At 50.3% G+C, this 18,445-nt stretch overlaps 1 protein-coding gene across 1 annotated transcript in view; it reads right to left on the bottom strand.

Moving 5' to 3' along the window:
- arhgef16 (Rho guanine nucleotide exchange factor (GEF) 16) overlaps positions 1–18,445 on the bottom strand; it is a 74,734-nt gene that overhangs the window by 45,470 nt on the left and 10,819 nt on the right. The window lies entirely within an intron of this gene.

Here is an 18,445-nt window from a genome sequence, read left to right as displayed (position 1 = left end):
AGAGACTAGGTACCGGTGTTCCTTACGGAGGTGGATTCCACATTATGAGCAGGGAGGCTCATCTTTGGTTTGGGAATCACAAAACTTGAGTCTCTCACGCAAGACAATAAAATCTGAAATTCAGCACTGGTGCTGTCTGTCTGCCCATCCGCCTCTCCTTTATGACGGTCTGGAAGAGTGAATCAAACTCCGGACAATCCATGGAGCAATTCAGAGGGTGCTGATGGGAGAATCGGGTCCTGCAGTGTTGTAGCACTGTCACGTGGCCCGATTACCCAGCGAACGTGGTTTCCCTACGGAGAGCTTGGAAATGTGGGATTTTCCGAGCAACCCCCACCAGAAATTGCCACATCAGACGAGGAATGTGATGCCCCAGCAGTTAAGCAGCCTAATGATGCTCACACAAGGTGAAAGGCCATTGGCTGAGCTACTACGGGGTGGCTGGGGCCTATGGAGCCTGCACTCCCGTGGAGTGAATCAGCACTTTCAGGAGGAGGGTGTAACAAAGGGCCAGCCTCTATCAGACAGTCTCTTCATTACCACTGCAAGCTTTGGAAAAGCATTTTAATTATTTTAAGCACATATGTGAAACTACATGAAGTTTAAAAGCTTAATAAACCTAGCTTTGCTAAATCAGCTTTAATCTTTGAACGAATTACAATCGTGAAAAGGGTCAGGTGATGTTTTCACTGTTTGCAACGGACTAATCAAGCTTTATGAAGTCCGGCTCTCTGATGAACTCGGGAGGTCGACTGACCTCCCTGAATGCCCCAGAGTGTTTCCCTGGGTTTCAACTATCGCGGTGAGGGTGGTTGTCAATGACGCTTGAACTCTGCTCGAACACAAACTGTGCAGTTCTCAAAAACAAAAAGAGCATTTTAAACGGCAGACACCCACAGGGTCAAAGGTCACTGCTGACTCTCTCGCGTCAGTCTGAGAGCTTCGAGTGGAATTATTAATTAGCCAAACAACATTTTGTCCTTTAAGAGGAGTTGAGGGTGGGATGGGGCAGGGCGGGGAGGGGGAGTGGGGGGGGCAACAGACCTCTTGTCACAGCTCAAGTTAATATTGTACCAACAGAGCACAACTTTTTAATATGTTAGTCGCTGGGAGATTCCGGAGCCAATCCACATTCAGAGGCAGCAAAAAGGTTCAGCTACATCAGCTTGATGTCACCCAACACACATCGTTCTACCCGAGTGAGCACATTGTCCTGCGAATAATTATTCGGGTTACCGTGGGGACACAGCAACATATAAAGAAGCTCTGTATGTGTGAGGGAGAGAGAGGTCACTTCTAACCTTGGGCTGGAATTTAATCCAGGTCAGAGTTTATGAACTCCCCTGATGTGTCAGTTGGTAAAATCAGTGTCAGATGTGGAACTGAGCTACACTGGCCAAGAAGCTCCCAGTTATGAGCATTTGTCGGTGCCAAGTTAATAGTCTTGGGCATCATAAATGAAATGACATAATTGACGTTGTTACCAGTTGTCTAAGATGTGGGGGGATGAGTATTAGCTGGGTTCCTGCTCCTATATGGTTCTGTGACCTTTGCTTGAAAGTGCAGAAAAAGACTGGATCTGACAACTCACTTACCCCCTCCCCCAGTCCAATAGCTTACTGTCCGGGCTGACACCAAGAATGACCACTTGGAGGGGATACCAAATCTTAATGCCAACCATCAAAGTTTCAAACTGTGGCAGACTTTTGCAGTTCAAAAGTGGGGGGGGGGGGGGGGGGAAATCTTGCATTTTTGTCCCGCTGCCGCCAGACATTGACAATATCAATGAGATCAGTTGAAAGATGAGAATCAAATCTGTCAGAAGTTGGGTGACAGGACGAAAGGAAAACCAGACGTCATTTAAAAAAAAAATATGGTTAAAGTGCTTTCACCGAATAAACAATACAAATAAAAATGCGAAAGTCACAAGCAAATATATAAGTTTTTTAAAAACCAACACATGATTAAACTTAAATATTAAAACTAAACTAAACCCCCTAATTAGATCCTTCAAGAGGAAATAAATGGTTGCCATGTTAAGTAGAACTGCTCCACTGACCTCCCGATGGTGAATTTGATTTTTTCCAAGTGTAGGAATTAAATTCAGTCACCCCACCAAGCGGGGGCACTGGCTGGAGTGGGAGACCTCCATCCAACCAAGTAATATTCACCTCCCAGCGATCGGTGAGGCAAAGGTGACAATATCCACTTCTATCCCAGACTGAATCACTGGCGAATCCAACACCCCAAATATGGGCACCAGCAGACATGGGTCTAAATCCACATGGAGTATCTCCGACATGGTGCTAAAGGAGGATGCCCAGGAGCCTACGAGTTTGGAACGGGATCAGAACATACATGTGTGTGGCTAGCTGGGCCAAGAGCACAGCGATCACACCTATCCTCAACATTTGGGAAAAAGTCCCTCATCCTTGATAGCAGCACTGTAGCACAGTGGTTAGCACTGTTGCTTCACAGCTCCAGGGTCCCAGGTTCCATTCCCGGCTTGGGTCACTGATATACCTTCAATTCACCAAGAGGCCAAGAGAGCGGGTGAACATAAAGCTTTATTAGTCGTGAACTTGCCTAGCCAGAGTCGGTTGTGCAGATGAGTGCCACCCCCAAGTGGCCGGGTTATATATGGCCCCGGTGAGGGCAGAGCCAGAGCGGAGCCCACCGGGGTTACAGTACAGTACCTGGAAGCAGCTCGTATCACCACTTCCAGGTCATAGGTTACATTAGGTGGATACAATGGGTTACAGTGTCATGCATTATGGTGAATACATTCACTCCCTGCTAAAAAATCAAGTCCAGCAGGGGTCATTACATATTCAGTCTCTCTGGAGGCCGGATCGTTCTCTTCGACCTCCTCAGCTCTGGCGGTGCGGCGGGCATGGTTGTTGCAGGGGGTGACTCCAGGGGCGTTGTGTCTGGAGCTAGAGCCTCAGTCCGGCGAGTCGGAGACGGTTGGGGTATGGGAGTAGGCAGGGGGGTGGTGGGTGGTGGCAGTGTCGGCGCGGGACAGTACAGGAGACCCAGGGGGGGGCATACGGGGCAATGGGGGGCGGGTAGCAGAGGGGAGTGTGTTGGCAGGGGAACCTGCTGGTGCCAGGTCTCGTAGGGAAACCATATCTTGCCGTCCGTCCTGGTGCGCGATGAAGGCGTACTGGGGGTTGGCCTGGAGCAGCTGAACCCTCGACTAGCAGGTCAGTCTTATGTCTCCTCATGTGCCTCCGGAGAAGGGCAGGTCCCGGAGTTGACAGCCAAGATGGAAGCGAGACCCAGGAGATGGACTTCCTGGGGAAGATAAACAAACAATTGTGAGGGGTCTCGTTCGTGGCTGTGCAGAGGAGTGATCTGATGGAGTGGAGGGCGTCGGTCGGGGAGGACCTCCTGCCAGCGGGGGATTGGGAGATTTCTAGACCTGAGGGTTAGAAGGACGGCCTTCCATACCGTCGCGTTCTCTCTCTCCACCTGCGGGTTATAGCTCGTAGTCCTGCTCGAGGCGATGCCTTTGCTGAGCAGGTACTGGAGTATCGCTCATGAACGATGTGCCCCGGCCGCTGTGGACGTAGGCAGGGAAACCGAACAGTGTGAAGATGCTGTGCAGTGCCTTTATTACAGTGGCCGAGGTCATGTCGGGGCAGGGGACAGCAAAGGGGAAGCGGGACTACTCGTCGATGACGGTGAGAAAATATATATTACGGTTGGTGGAAGGAGGGGCCCTTTGAAGTCAATGCTTAGGCGCTCAAAGGGCCGGGAGGCCTTCACCAGGCGGGCCTTGTCTGGCCGGTAGAAGTACGGTTTGCACTCCGCGCAGATTTGGCAGTCCCTGGTCATTGCCTTGACCTCCTCGGTGGAGAAGGGCAGATTGCGGGCCTTAATGAAGTGGGTAAGCCGGGTGACCCCCGGGTGACAGAGGCCATTGTGGATAGCCCGAAGTCGGTCACCTTGTGCGCCTAGCCAGAGTTGGTTGTGCAGATGAGTGCCACCCCCAAGTGGCCGGGTTATATATGGCCCCGGTGAGGGCGGAGCCAGAGGCGGAGCCCACCGGGGTTACAGTACAATACCTGGAAGCAGCTCGTATCACCACTTCCAGGTCATAGGTTACATTAGGTGGATACAATGGTTACAGTGTCATGCATTATGGTGAATATATTCACCACAGTAACTGGCTGTGTGGAGTGTGCACGTTCGCCCCGTGTGTGCGTGGGTTTCCTCCGGGTGCTTCGGTTTCCTCCCACAGTCCAAAGATGTGCCGGTTAGGTGGAATGGCCATGGTAAATTGCCCTTAGTGTCCAAAAAGATTAGGTGGGGTTACTGGGTTTTCAAGGGCCGGTGCAGACCCGATGGACCAAATGGCCTCCTTCTGCACCTCATAAATTCTATGATTCTATGAAAAGGATTTAAAAGCCACACTGACATGGTGAGGGGCAGAAACGGGGTTGCCGCCCGGTTTAAAGGGATCTGAGAGATCACACGGGAGGCCAATAGACGTTAAAGTTGGTGAGCCAGGAGACGACTGGCCTTCTCCCCGTCCTCATTAAAGGTGCCCCCGGAGGGCGGTAGCTGACATTGTAGACTAGCTGACCTGCTCGTAGACAATAGCTTGAACTGGGTCTGTAATCCTTTCCTATTTCCCAAAAGCTCTGGAAGTGAGTACCGGTGATCTACCTCCAGAATGGAATCCACCAGCCTCTGCTGCTCCAACCTCATTATCTCCAACATATGTGCTCTGCAAGAGATCATTTCCCCCAAGAACTGCTTTAAGAGCCTCCCACAGCGAGGAAGGCGAGATTGAGTCGGATCGGTTTGACTTTTTAAAGTCACCTGTGGAGGTGGACAAACGCTCAGAAAATATTTTATCCGCCAACAATGTAGCATCTAATCGCCAGGGTGGATGTTGGGTGGAGCCAGACTCTAGCAACTAGTCAATAAAGTGTGGGACATGGTCAGAAACCTATCCAAATTGATAAAATCACCACGGGAATACTCATGGTGGACGCGTGAAACAAAAAGACAAATCCCAATCGTTCGGGTGTAAAGAATGTCAGAGGTTCACCTCCGTGAACCTTGGAGTCAGAAAAGACATCAAAGCCCTGGCCATCCCATTTTGGAACAAGAGATTTGGACTCGGGACCGTCCAATCTCGGGTCCAAAACACAGTTCAGGTCACCACATAAAATAAACTGATGTGAGTTGAGGTTGGGGAGTTAGGAAAATTCATATCATCCCAGTTTGGGGGCATAAACATTGACTATGACTATCGGGGTGTTAAACGGAGAGCCACAAACAATAACATATCGACCACAGGGGTCGGTTATATTCTGAGAGGAGGAAAATTGAACACTGCTGTACTCCTGCCCCTGCCATCGAAGCCGGAGGAAAACCTGCCGACCCATCCCTTACACTACCTGGTCTGATCCCGGATGCGCAAGCGGGTCTCCTGCAAGAAAATAACATTGGACTTTAAACTCTTACGGGTAAATGCCCTGGACCGTTTTATTGGGCCATTCAAACATCTAACGTCCCATGTGACCATATGAATTGGAGGTCTCCCACCATCCCTTACTCTAGAGTCAGCCATTCCCACCAGAGAGATCAACCAAGGGATAAAATAAAAAGATCCACCGAGATGGACACCAAACCAAGTCAGAAGACTAGACAAAGGAAAGCCAGCAGAGACAGTCAGCAGACTGACCCCACCCCCTCCCCATCCCCCAAAACACCATCATCACCATTGAATGTAACCACACCCAAAAGCAAATAAAACCGGAAACTAAAACCTACATATAACAGAACCACACCAAACAAAAACTCGAAGCTCATTTTCTAAAACTATTATAATGAGCTGCAGTGAACCCTCAAAAACAATCTCTTTAACTAACTCCCCAGTTAGCAGATTCCCAACGGGAGAATAAACTTACAAAACAAAACTCGCAATGCCCCACTAGCGACTAAATGTTGCATCAAATAATGACAATGAAAAGAGAAACAGAACAATGTATTAATGTGAAAAATGACAAGATTTAGAGAGTCTCAAATCTAATCAAAGGCATTAAGAACACAACCCACCCAGGAACAAATACAAAATGTCCATCAACAGAGCCACAAACCAAATTACACATTGCACCGCTTGTGCCTTTTAACATCTCCCAACATGTCAAAAAAGAGTCTTTTTCTTCAAACGTGAGTTTACAGTGAGCTGGATAGACCTTCCCGACGCTGACTCCCTTCCTATACAGGGCGGCCTCTGTTAAATGCGGCATTTTTTCGCTAACCCCGCACTCATATCCTGATACAGCCTAACGGAGTGGTCTTCCCACATGAAATCACGGTAACCCAGCAAAGAACCCTCTCTTTTTCTTTAAAACTGTGGAATCTTACGATCACTGCAGGCAGTGGATCTTTAGAACGAGGCTTACGGTCAAAGTGAGTGATGGGCCCGGTGTAATTCAGGCGGGGATGCAAATCCAGCCTCACCCACCATTTTGAGGAACATGTCCGAGAAATATTCCATCAACGGGTTTCGGCTCAAATCTTTCTTAGCTCGGTCTCTACTGGCCATCTCAGCAGAGACAATGTCTCATCATTGACTGCCCGTCACCCAATCACGGAAGGTTTAAGATGCTGACACTTTCTGAGAGTTCCAGTTGAAGTTCATATTTGTCCCCAAAATTAGATAAACCTTTGAAGCCCAACAACGTAGCAATAACTTTTCATTCTCCACAAAACTAACTTTCTGGGACTTGACCAGCTGGTGTCTTATATAAATGATTATTTTCTGGACAGGTTAGGAGGACGCTCTCGGGGGGGGGAATGTATTACCTGATCACTACATCTGCAAAAGTACCAAGGTTTTTACAGTCAGCAGTGGAGGTGGAGGGACAGAGAATTAGAGGGTTCGAAGTACAATTTTACAATAGCTTTCACAACTTTAGTGTGCCTGAAGCATTTCACAGTGAACAAAGTACCTTTGAAGTGTAGTCACTGTTGTAACATAGAATTAGCACAGAGCAAGATCCCGCAAACAGCAAGATCCGTGAACAGCAAGATCCCGTGAACAGCAAGATCATAATGATCATCTGTTTCAGTGATGTTGACCAAGGCATAAATCCTAGCCAGTTCTCCGAAGGGGTGCCTGCCGCATGACCTTTTACACCCACCTGAAAGTCATGACCTCAGTTTCACCTCTCACCTGCACTCCCTCAGTATTGCATTGGATGTCAGCCCGGATAGCGTGCTCAAGTGTCTATTTGTTTTAAAATATTATTATTGAGGCATTTGTATCTACACGAAACACAAACTAACACAAGCGTAAGAACAAATAGAAACCTCACAACAAATAAATAACTACCCAAATACCCTACCCCAACCTCCCTGCCGTTCCTTCCACCCAACCTGCATTCGCCATTTTAGCCCCTCTCTCCTCCTCACTCCCCCTCCCCCCCCACCACCCCCAGGCTACCAGGGATGTCAGCCTCTCTCGCCCCCTGGACTCCCAGATCTTTCAACACACCAAATATCGGCACTTCTAGTCTTGGGGCCATCCACACCCTCAGCACCTCGGACATTACGTCCGCAAACCCCTGCCAGGACCCCTTTTGCTTCGGACATTCCCAAAATACGTGAGCATGGTTTGCAGGCCTCCCCACGCACCGCCCACACCTATCCTCCACCCCCTTAAAGAACCTACTCAACCTGGCCACCGTTATATATGCCCTGTGAATTACCTTAAACTGAATGAGGCTAAGCCTGGCACACGACAACGATGTATTCACCCTCCTCAGGGCCTCCTCCCACATCCCCCCCACCCCCCACTTCCAGTTCCTCCTCCTACTTCCATATGGCTTCCCCTATCGGGGCTACCTCCCAGTCCATAAACTTCTTGTAAATCTCAGACACCTTACCCTCACCCACTCCTGCTTTCGATATCACCTTATCCTGTAGCTCCGGGAAAGGACGGCACCTGCTTTCTCACATAATCCCGTACCTGTAAGTACCGGAACCCATTTCGACCGGGCACTCACACTCCTCCTCCAGTTCCTCTAAACTCGAATAGCTAACCCCCACAAACAGGCCCCCAAACCGCTCGATCCCTGCCCATCGCCACCTGAGACCCTGCATCTAGGCACCCCCTATGTAAATTAATGATTACCACAAATCGATGCCCACACCGAGGCAACTTGCAACCTCAAATGCTGCCACTACTGTCCCCACACCCTTAGGCCCCAGCATGAGGCTCGTGAAATGCTTGGCCGGCAAGAGCGACAGAGGCACCATCAACAATGTCCCTAAACACTTCTGGTACAGCTATGAAGGAATAAGTCGCACATTTGGTGGCTCCGGCTCGGGTCGGACTATTGGACCTTTCCCCCCGATTTTCTACCGGACTTGAACTATAAAACTGAAGACAGAGGCAATTGTGTACTGAATTCCCACATCGGTGCATGGAGAGGACTAGAAGTGCTCGTAAAATCGTAAAAGCAGAAACAGAAAGACAGAGAAGGCTTGGGCTGCAGCGGGAGACAGCAGGGCGGAGGACCGGACCTCTGGTTTGTCGACCCAGCGGTCAACGGAGCAGCTGATGCAAGTTATTCAGGAAGACTTTTCTAAGCAGAAACAGGACTGCTAGGACCTGATAAAAGAGTTGATTGAGCGTCTGGAGCTCAGGTTGGACGCCCAAGATTGGGCGATCCAGAAGGTGGAGAAGGCGCTGGCTGAGCAGGAGGAGCATCAGACTGCGGTGGAGCTGGAGGTGGGGATGCTGAGAGACCAGCAGAAGAAGCTCCTGGAGAAGGTGGAGGACCTAATAGGTCCCGCCGGCTGAACGTGAGAATCGTTGGGCTCCCGGAGGGGTCCGAAGGAGCGGACGCTGGGGTATACATCGCAGATATGTTTGTGCAGCTGCTGGGGGTTGGGGCATTCACCCGACCCTTGGAGGTGGATAGGGCACACAGAGCGCTCGCGAGGAAGCTGCGAATGGGAGACCCCCAGAGGGCAATGGTGATGAGATTCCACAGGTACTTGGATAAGGAGCACATTCTACAGTGGGCCAAGCAGACACGGAGCTGTAAGTGGGACAATAGTATCCTGCGGGTCGACCAAGACCGGAGTGTGGAGGTGGCCAGGAGAAGAGCAGGCTTCAACCAGATTAGCTCGATCCTTTTTAAGAAAAAGGTGAAGTTCGGACTGTTGTATCCGGCCCGTCTCTGGGTCACGTACAAGGAACAGCACTTTTATTTCGAGTCGCCTGAGGATGCGCTGGACTTTGTGAAAAGGACTGGTGGTGGACTGAGAACGTTTGAACTTTGATGCAGCGTTCTTGTTTTCTTTTAGTTTCTCTGTTCTTTAAAAAAAAAGTTTCGCATTTTTAGTTTTGTGGAAGCTGTTTGTAATACCTTCTGTATTCATTTGGGACCAGTGGCAGAGCTGAGTGAGTTAAGGTTTTCATTTGCACTGTTGGAGGATGGAGGTGTGCTTGTTTAGATTTTGATGTCTTTCTGTCGGGCACTTGTGTAGGGATGGTTTGCTGTTGGAGTATGTTTGTATGAACCGGGGGTGGGGGGTGATGACAATAGATGGGAGACAATCCGACGTCAGGGGTGGGGGCCATCAAGCTAGCTGGGCAAGCTAGCTCACGGAAGCGCAGTGGGGGGGGGGGGGGGTGCATATGTTCGGTTTATCAAAGGGGTTGGGTTACAGAGTGTTGTTACTAGGGGGGGGGGGGGGGGGGATGTTCTGCTGACGAGGGAGGGACTTGGGCCAAGGGACAGAGAGGAGGTTGGGGGCGGAGGCTGCCTGGGGGCGTGCCGGTGGAGGCGCGGAGCATGGGCTGGAGGCTGGCCCAAAAAAGGGAATGGCTGATCGGCGAAGGTGGGGGGCAATGAACCCCCAACTAGGCTGATCACCTGGAATGTTCGAGTGTTAAATGGGCCAGTCAAGACGGCACGTGTGTTCGCACATCTTAGGGGACTGAAGGTGGATGTGGTGATGTTGCAGGAGACGCACCTTAGAGTAACTGACCAGATTAGATTGAGGAAAGGCTGGGTCAGTCAGGTCTTTCACTCGGGACTAGATTCAAAGACTAGAGGGGTCGCGATCCTGATCAATAAGCAGGTGGGGTTTGAGGCGGGTACAATAGTTTCGGATGTGGGAGGTCGGTACATTATGGTTAGTGGGAAACTGGAGGGGGTGCAGGTGGTATTAGTAAATGTGTATGCACCAAATTGGGATGACGTGAAGTTTATAAAGAGGATGCTGGGGAAGATACCGGACCTGAACTCACACAGGTTGGTCATGGGAGGAGACTTCAACACAGTTAATGACCCTGGCTTGGACCGGTCAAGCTCAAAAACGGGCAGGGTGCCAGCAATGGCAAAGGAACTAAAAGGGTTCATGGAGCAGATGGGGGGGGGGGGGGTGGATCCAATGGGATTTGGGCAGCCAAGGGTGAAGGAGTTCTCCTTCTACTCACACGTGCATAAAGTGTATTCCCGGATCAATTTCTTCATTTTGAGCAGGGTATTTCTGGCAGGGATGGTGGACACGGGGTACTCGGCGATTACAATCTCAGACCATGCTCCACACTGGGTTAACCTGCAGGTTAGTAAAGACAGTAACCAGCGCCCGCACTGGAGGTTAGATGTGGGATTTTTGGCTGACGAAGGGGTGCGCGAGCGGCTGAGGAAATGTATTCAGAGCTACCTGCAGGTCAATGACACGGGGGGAACTTCGGCAGCGGTGGACTGGGAAGCTCTGAAGGCGGTGGTCAGAGGAGAGCTGATCTCGATACGGGCCCATAGGGAGAAGGTGGACAGGGCAGAGGCGGACCGACTTGTGAAGGAGGTACTACAGATCGATAGGAGGTATGCAGAGACCCCAGAGGCAGGGCTTTTAAGGGAATGGCGGACGCTGCAGCCGGAGTTCGGCGTGTTAACCACATGGAGGGCGGTGGTGCAGCTGAGAAAGGTGAGGGTGGCGATCTATGAGTATGAAGAGAAGCCATGATGTGGAGATGCCGGCGTTGGACTGGGGTGAGCACAGTACGAAGTCTTACAACACCAGGTTAAAGTCCAACAGGTTTGTTTCGATGTCACTAGCTTTCGGAGCGCTGCTCCTTCCTCAGGTGAATGAAGAGGTCTGTTCCAGAAACACATATATAGACAAATTCAAAGATGACAAACAATGCTTGGAATGCGAGCATTACCAGGTGATTAAATCTTTACAGATCCAGAGATGGGGTAACCCCAGGTTAAAGAGGTGTGAATTGTACCAAGCCAGGACAGTTGGTAGGATTTCGCAGGCCAGATGGTGGGGGATGAATGTAATGCGACATGAATCCCAGGTCCCGGTTGAGGCCGCACTCATGTGTGCGGAACTTGGCTATAAGTTTCTGCTTGGCGATTCTGCGTTGTCGCGGGTCCTGAAGGCCGCCTTGGAGAACGCTTACCCGGAGATCAGAGGCTGAATGCCCTTGACTGCTGAAGTGTTCCCCGACTGGAAGGGAACATTCCTGCCTGGTGATTGTTGCGCGATGTCCGTTCATTCGTTGTCGCAGCGTCTGCATGGTCTCGCCAATGTACCATGCTTTGGGACATCCTTTCCTGCAGCGTATGAGATAGACAACGTTGGCCGAGTCGCACGAGCATGTACCGCGTACCTGGTGGGTGGTGTTCTCACGTGTAATGGTGGTATCCATGTCGATGATCTGGCACGTCTTGCAGAGATTGCCATGACAGGGTTGTGTGGTGTCGAGGTCACTGTTCTGAAGACTGGGTAGTTTGCTGCAAACAATGCAGAATCACCGAGCAGAAACTTATAGCCAAGTTCCGCACACATGAGTGCGGCCTCAACCGGGACCTGGGATTCATGTCGCATTACATTCATCCCCCACCATCTGGCCTGCGAAATCCTACCAACTGTCCTGGCTTGGTACAATTCACACCTCTTTAACCTGGGGTTACCCCATCTCTGGATCTGTAAAGATTTAATCACCTGCTAATGCTCGCATTTCAAGCATTGTTTGGCATCTTTGAATTTGTCTATATATGTGTTTCTGGAACAGACCTCTTCATTCACCTGAGGAAGGAGCAGCGCTCCGAAAGCTAGTGACATCGAAACAAACCTGTTGGACTTTAACCTGGTGTTGTAAGACTTCGTACTATGAAGAGAAGGCCAGAGTCGGGGAGAGGGCGGGCTGGCGCTGCCAAATTTTCGTAACTATTACTGGGCGAATATAGCCATGATCAAGAAGTGGGTGGTGGGGGAGGGGTCGGCATGGGAGCGTATGGAGGCGGCTTCATGCAAGGGCACCAGTCTGGGGGCTTTGATAACTGCGCCTCTGCTGTCCCCGCTGGCGCGGTACTCCACCAGCTCCGTGGTGGTGGCGGCCCTGAGAGTCTGGGGACAATGGAGGAGACATGTGGGAGCAGAGGGAGCATCGGTTTGGTCCCCAATCTGTAATAATAGCACTCGCCTCATGAACTCAACTTCGTCCCAATTTGGGGCAGAGACATTAACCGAGATCACTGGCATCCTCTCCCACTTCCCACTCACCATCACAAACCTACCTCCCGAATCTGCCACTATATTTCCCCCCTCAAACGCTACCCACTTGTATATCAGCACCGTCAACCCCACCCCCCCCATCCGTCCGTCTTCATATCTAATCCTGAATGAAAGACTTGCCCTACCCACCCTTTCCTTGGCCTAATCCGTTCCCCAACCTTCAAGTGCGTTTCTTGCAAAAAGGCCACGTCTGTCTTCAAGCTGCTCAGGTATGTGAATACGTGATCGTTTCACTGGCCAATTCAGCCCTTTCACATTCCATGTGATCAACCTGGTCGGGGGGGGGGGGCATACCCCTTCTTGGGCCAGCGCCCGGCCTGTGTCACATGACCTGCCCGGCCTGCCCTCGGATATCCACCGTCACCACCTCTCTTCTTGCTACTCCACAACAGCCACACCATTGTCAGCAGCACCCCCCCCCCATCTTAAACAAGACAACACTCCCATCCTCCTCTGTTACACTAACCACCTGCTCACCCCCACTGCGCTCCTGTTAACTAGCCTGCCAAGCCATGGGTGCCACGGTATGTAGCCATCTCAGATGGCCACCTGCAAAGGACCATGTGAATTATGGCCAACCCAGGACTCAGAGCTTGTGTGTGTATTTGCAACCCAGATAGCTAGATGCGATCGAAACCCCCGCTTGTTTGCATTCTAATGGCCCATTTCCCCAGAACAAAAGAACTGTACTCAGGTAACCGATACAGATACAGACTAATCGGCGCCACTCCCTTTACTCAGGGAGCCCAAACAGCCAAGGTCAATGACCGCTAAGGACACACCCAGCCATCAAGGCACCCGCCCCTTTATTGGCCAAAATCGAAGGCAGTGATCGAGGCCTGTCGAATTATTGGGTCCAAGTTAAGGACTGCCCCAAAGAGCGTGAAATCCCAGAGGGATAAGAAGAGACACAGCCATGTGCTCGGTCTCTCTTGGATCCGGCCTATGCCAACCCAAGTGCAGCATAACGACCCGACAGACAAGTTCAAGACCAACGATCGCTACCAGACGGGTGAGCCCAGCAGAAACAGAGCCACTTCTTCCACCCAGCCACGCAAGATCCGGACAAAGGCCTTGTCCATCTGCATAGAGCCGGTTGCCCGGAAGTTAAGTATAGGTTATTGCAGTTGTTAGGTGTAGTTTAACTTGTAGTGTTTTGTGTTGCATGTCGAAGTAATCCTTGTGTGTAAATAAACCATCTTTGAACTTGAACTGACTAACTGGTTGTGTGGTCCTTTGATCGATATCCGGTAAAGCCGTGTGGCGGTATCATTTGATACCTGGCGACTCTAAAGCGCATCATTATTAATTGGCAACATTATTCGTGACTCTGGTGGCGATTGGCAACAGGTAGCACAGTGGTTAGCACTGTAGCTTCACAGCGCCAGTCCCAGGTTCCATTCCCGGCTTAGGTCACTGTCTGTTTGGAGTCTGCACGTTCTCCCCGTGTCTGTGTGGGTTTCCTCCGGGTGCTCCGGTTTCCTCCCACAGTCCAAAGGTGTGCAGGTTAAGTGGATTGGCCATGATAAATTGCCCTTTAGCTCGAAAAAGGTTAGGAGGGGTTACTGGTTTATGGGGATAAGGTGGAAGTGTGGGCTTACGTGGGGTGGTCTTTCCAAGGGCCGGTGCAGACTCGATGGGCCAAATGGCCTCCTTCTGCACGGTAAATTCTATATAAGCTAGCCTGGCAGCCCCCGCCCATGGCGCCACTCCTAATCCCTCACTGATTACCCTCCTAACCACTCGCACACCTCCATAGCACAAACAGCAATGAAGTCAGAAAAAGGTCCACTCACGCTCCACGTTCCCCAAACATCCCACCGCAGAACCAAACAAAACATCTAAAAGAGCGGATCCCCCGAACCTACAAACCAAAAGCAATAAAACAAAAGACAGAGAGAGCCAACATCTTATGTTTTGGATAAGCTTAAGTTTTTGAAGGGGAGAAATGGAGGCTGGCAGCAGTGCACAGGGTAATCCGGTCCAGAGATAACAAAGACACTGGTGAAGGTTTCTACAGGAGATGAGCTGAGGCAAGGACAGAGAGGAATGATATCAAGGGTTGGAAATAGGCTGTATTAGAGATGCCGATTATTATCATAGAATTTACAGTGCAGAAGGAGGCCATTCGGCCCATCGAGTCTGCACCGGCTCTTAGAAAGAGCACCCCACCCAAGGTCCACACCTCCACCCTAACCCAGTAACTCCACCCAACACTAAGGGCAATTTTGGACGCTAAGGGCAATTTAGCATTGGCCAATCCACCTAACCTTCACATCTTTGGACTGTGGGAGGAAACCGGAGCACCCGGAGGAAACCCACGCTCACACGGGGAGGATGTGCAGACTCCGCAGACAGTGGCCCAAGCCGGAATCGAACCTGGGACCCTGGAGCTGTGAAGCAATTGTGCTATCCACAATGCTACCGTGCTGTATGGGGTGATCTCATGGAGTCAAAGTGTTCAACAGCCACTTCGGCCCATCATGTCTGTGCCGGCCATCAAACGCCCATCTTGTCACATCCCATTTTCCAGCACTTGCTATGCTGTGGCACTTCAAATGCTTCTTAAATGTTGTGAGGGTCCCCGCCTCTACCTCTACTTGGAATATTGCGCACAATTCTGGTTGGCACACTACCAGAAGGATGTGGAGGCGTTTGGAGAGGGTGCAGGGGAGGTTTACCAGGTTGTTGCCTGGTCTGGAGGGTGTTAGCTATGCGGAGAGGCTGAATAGACTCAGACTGATTTCATTAGAAAGACGGAGGTTGAGGGGTGACCTGATAGAGGTCTACAAGATTATGAGGGGCATAGATAGAGTGAATGGGCAGGCACTCTTTCCCAGCGTGGAGGGCTCAGTCACCAGGGGGAATAGGTTTAAGGTTCCTGGGGCAAAGTTTAGAGGAGATGTGCGAGGCAGGTTTTTTGTGCAGAGGGTGGTGAGTGCCTGGAACGTGTTGTCAGGGGAGGTTGTGGAAGCAGATACATTAACAGCATTCAAAAGGCACCTTGACAAACACATGGATAGGATGGGTATAGAGGGATACGGCACAAGGAAGTGCTGAGGGTTTTGGCAAAGGGTGGTATCATGACCGGTACAGACTTGGAGGGCCGAAGGGCCTGTTCCTGTGCTGAATTGTTCTTTGTTCTATCTGTGTCCCTCATAGTTTTGTGCACATTTCAGGGTCAAATATGACACCAAGATTGTGAACAGTGAGGTTCAGTGTCAGCCAACTGCAGGACAGAAGGATGTTAACCCTCAATCAATGCCAGGGTTAAGTGATCTAATTACTATCATATTATCTGTGGGAGCTTACTGCCCACAGATTGGCTGCCGTGATTCCTACATTGTCACAGTGACTACACTTTTAAATGACTTTGTTCACTATTGGATATCCGGAGGTTGTGAGAGGTGCTGAATGATAAGTCTATTCTTTGACTAAGAGGAAGTTGTACTGCACAAGGATGTGAAAGTGAAAGGTGGGAAAGAGCGGGTTCCTGCAACATGCAGCTCATTGGCAGCCTCGCTCAATGGGCAGCACGGTAGCATTGTGGATAGCACAATTGCTTCACAGCTCCAGGGTCCCAGGTTCGATTCCGGCTTGGATCACTGTCTGTGCGGAGTCTGCACATCCTTCCCGTGTGTGCGTGGGTTTCCTCCGGGTGCTCCGGTTTCCTCCCACAGTCCAAAGATGTGCAGGTTAGGTGGATTGGCCATGATAAATTGCCCTAATGTCCAAAATTGCCCTTAGTGTTGGGTGGAGTTACTGGGTCATGGGGATAGGGTGTAGGTGTTGACCTTGGGTAGGGTGCTCCTTCCAAGAGCCGGTGCAGACTCGATGGGCCGAATGGCTTCCTTCTGCACTGTAAATTCTATGATAATCTATGATAATTTGCAGAATTGACATGTTTGCCATGTCTGCCCAAGTTCAGCTCCAAATTCCCCCCCATCAATTTACCGCAGCATTGCAGAGGGCGCTGTGATCACTCCCCCAGGATTCTCCGTTATTCTAATTCTGGATCCACACATGCTCCCAGGAGAAAGGGCAAAAAGAGGGCAAAAAGAAAAAAAAAGTATTGTGATTTTTAACACCTTTCGGTACTTCCTAAAGTGCATTACAATTGGATGAAGTATCTTTTGAAGTGTAGTCACTCTTGCAATGTACACAGCAATGAGATGTTGACCAGACAATAGTTATAAATGATGTTGGTCGAGGGATAAATAATGGCCGGGACACTGGAAGCACTACCCTGATCTTCTTCAAAATTATGCCCTGGCACCTTTTATCGAAAAGGAAGATAGGGCTCGGGTTTAGCGTCTCATCTGAAAGATAGCAACCCCACATTACAGCACTCTCTCAGCATAACATTGGAGAGTTAGCCTAGAGCTCAGGTCTCTCTTGAACCCACAAACCTTCTGACTCAGGAACAAGAGTGTTACCGCTAGGCCACAGCTGGATGAAGTGTTGGTGGTGTCATTAAAAGATCAGTTTCCATGTAACCAGGTACAGCAGAGCTTAAGCAGCAACAGAAAATACTGGACCATCTCAGCAGGTCGACAGCATCTGTGGAGAGAGAAGGGAGCTAACGTTTCTAGTCTGGATGACAAAGAGCTTTGACATCATCCAGATTCGAAATGTCAGCTCCCTTCTCTCCCCACAGAGGCTGTCAGACCTGCTGAAATTGTCCAGTTTTGTGTTTTGGTTTCAGATTCCAGCATCCGCAGTAATTAGCTTATATCTATAGCAGAGCTTAACTTTAGTTTTATTCAAAGAACTATGTTTAATCAAACAAAATACATAGAATTATAGAATCATAGAATCCCTGCAGTGTAGAAGGAGGCCGTTCAGCCCTTCGAGTCTGCACCAACCCTTTGAATGAACACTCTACCCATGTCCACTCACCAACCCACCCAGCCCTAACCCCATAACCTAACCCGCACATCCCTGGACACGAAGGAGCAATTTATCATGGCCAATCCACCTAACCTGCATATCTTTGGACTGTGGGAGGAAACCGGAGCACCCGGAGGAAACCCACGCACACACGGGGAGGATGTGCAGACTCCACACAGACAGTGACCCAAGGCCGGAATTGAACCCTGGTCGCTGACGTTGTGAGGCAGCTCGCCATCGTGCCACAGTGCCACCCCAAAATAAAAGCATGTGCAATTCTTCCAGCTGCTTTCCCATGGCAATACTCGAGGGTGGTCCGGGGCCTGGAGTATCTCCAGCTGTTACACTGTAACAGTGTTTACCCAGGCCAGTCACTTCAAGATTCTCTATGGGTAGAGGTGAAGGAAGTTCTTGTGTGACTTCTGCCGACTGCCAGCTCCTGCACCTGGGGAGACGCCAGGTTAGTAAGGAACAAGCAGCAGCAAATGACTGGCTAAGCTGCTTTCCTTTTACAATTACCGCTACAGTTACAGTGATCAGCTGAGGAACAGCAGCATGAAGGAGGAGGAGGAGAAAGGGGAAGGAAAGAAGCAATCTAGACAACCCCTTGCTGCCTGGGCTGTTTGTAAAGATACCTGCTGGGTGTGATCCCTGTATTGGAAAAGTGAATCACCATTCAATAATAGCCCCATATTCCGACCTCCCCCCCTGTCACTAATCATCATGGGTCCAGCTGGGGAGGCGGTGGCGTAGTGGTATTGTCACTGGACTAGTAACCCAGAGCCCCGGAGTAATACTATGGTACACAGGTTCAAATCCCACCACTGCAGATGGTGAAATTTGAATTCAATAAAAATCTGGAATTAAAACCCTAATGATGACCATGAAACCATTGTCGATTGTCATAAAATCCCATCTGGCTCACTAATTTCCTTTAGGGAAGGAAACCTGCCATGCTTACCTGCTCTGGCCTACATGTGACTCC

The sequence above is a fragment of the Scyliorhinus torazame genome, chromosome 16 (genome assembly GCF_047496885.1).
Source record: "Scyliorhinus torazame isolate Kashiwa2021f chromosome 16, sScyTor2.1, whole genome shotgun sequence".
Lineage (NCBI taxonomy): Eukaryota > Metazoa > Chordata > Chondrichthyes > Carcharhiniformes > Scyliorhinidae > Scyliorhinus > Scyliorhinus torazame.
This window is presented reverse-complemented; position numbering and strand designations above follow the sequence as displayed.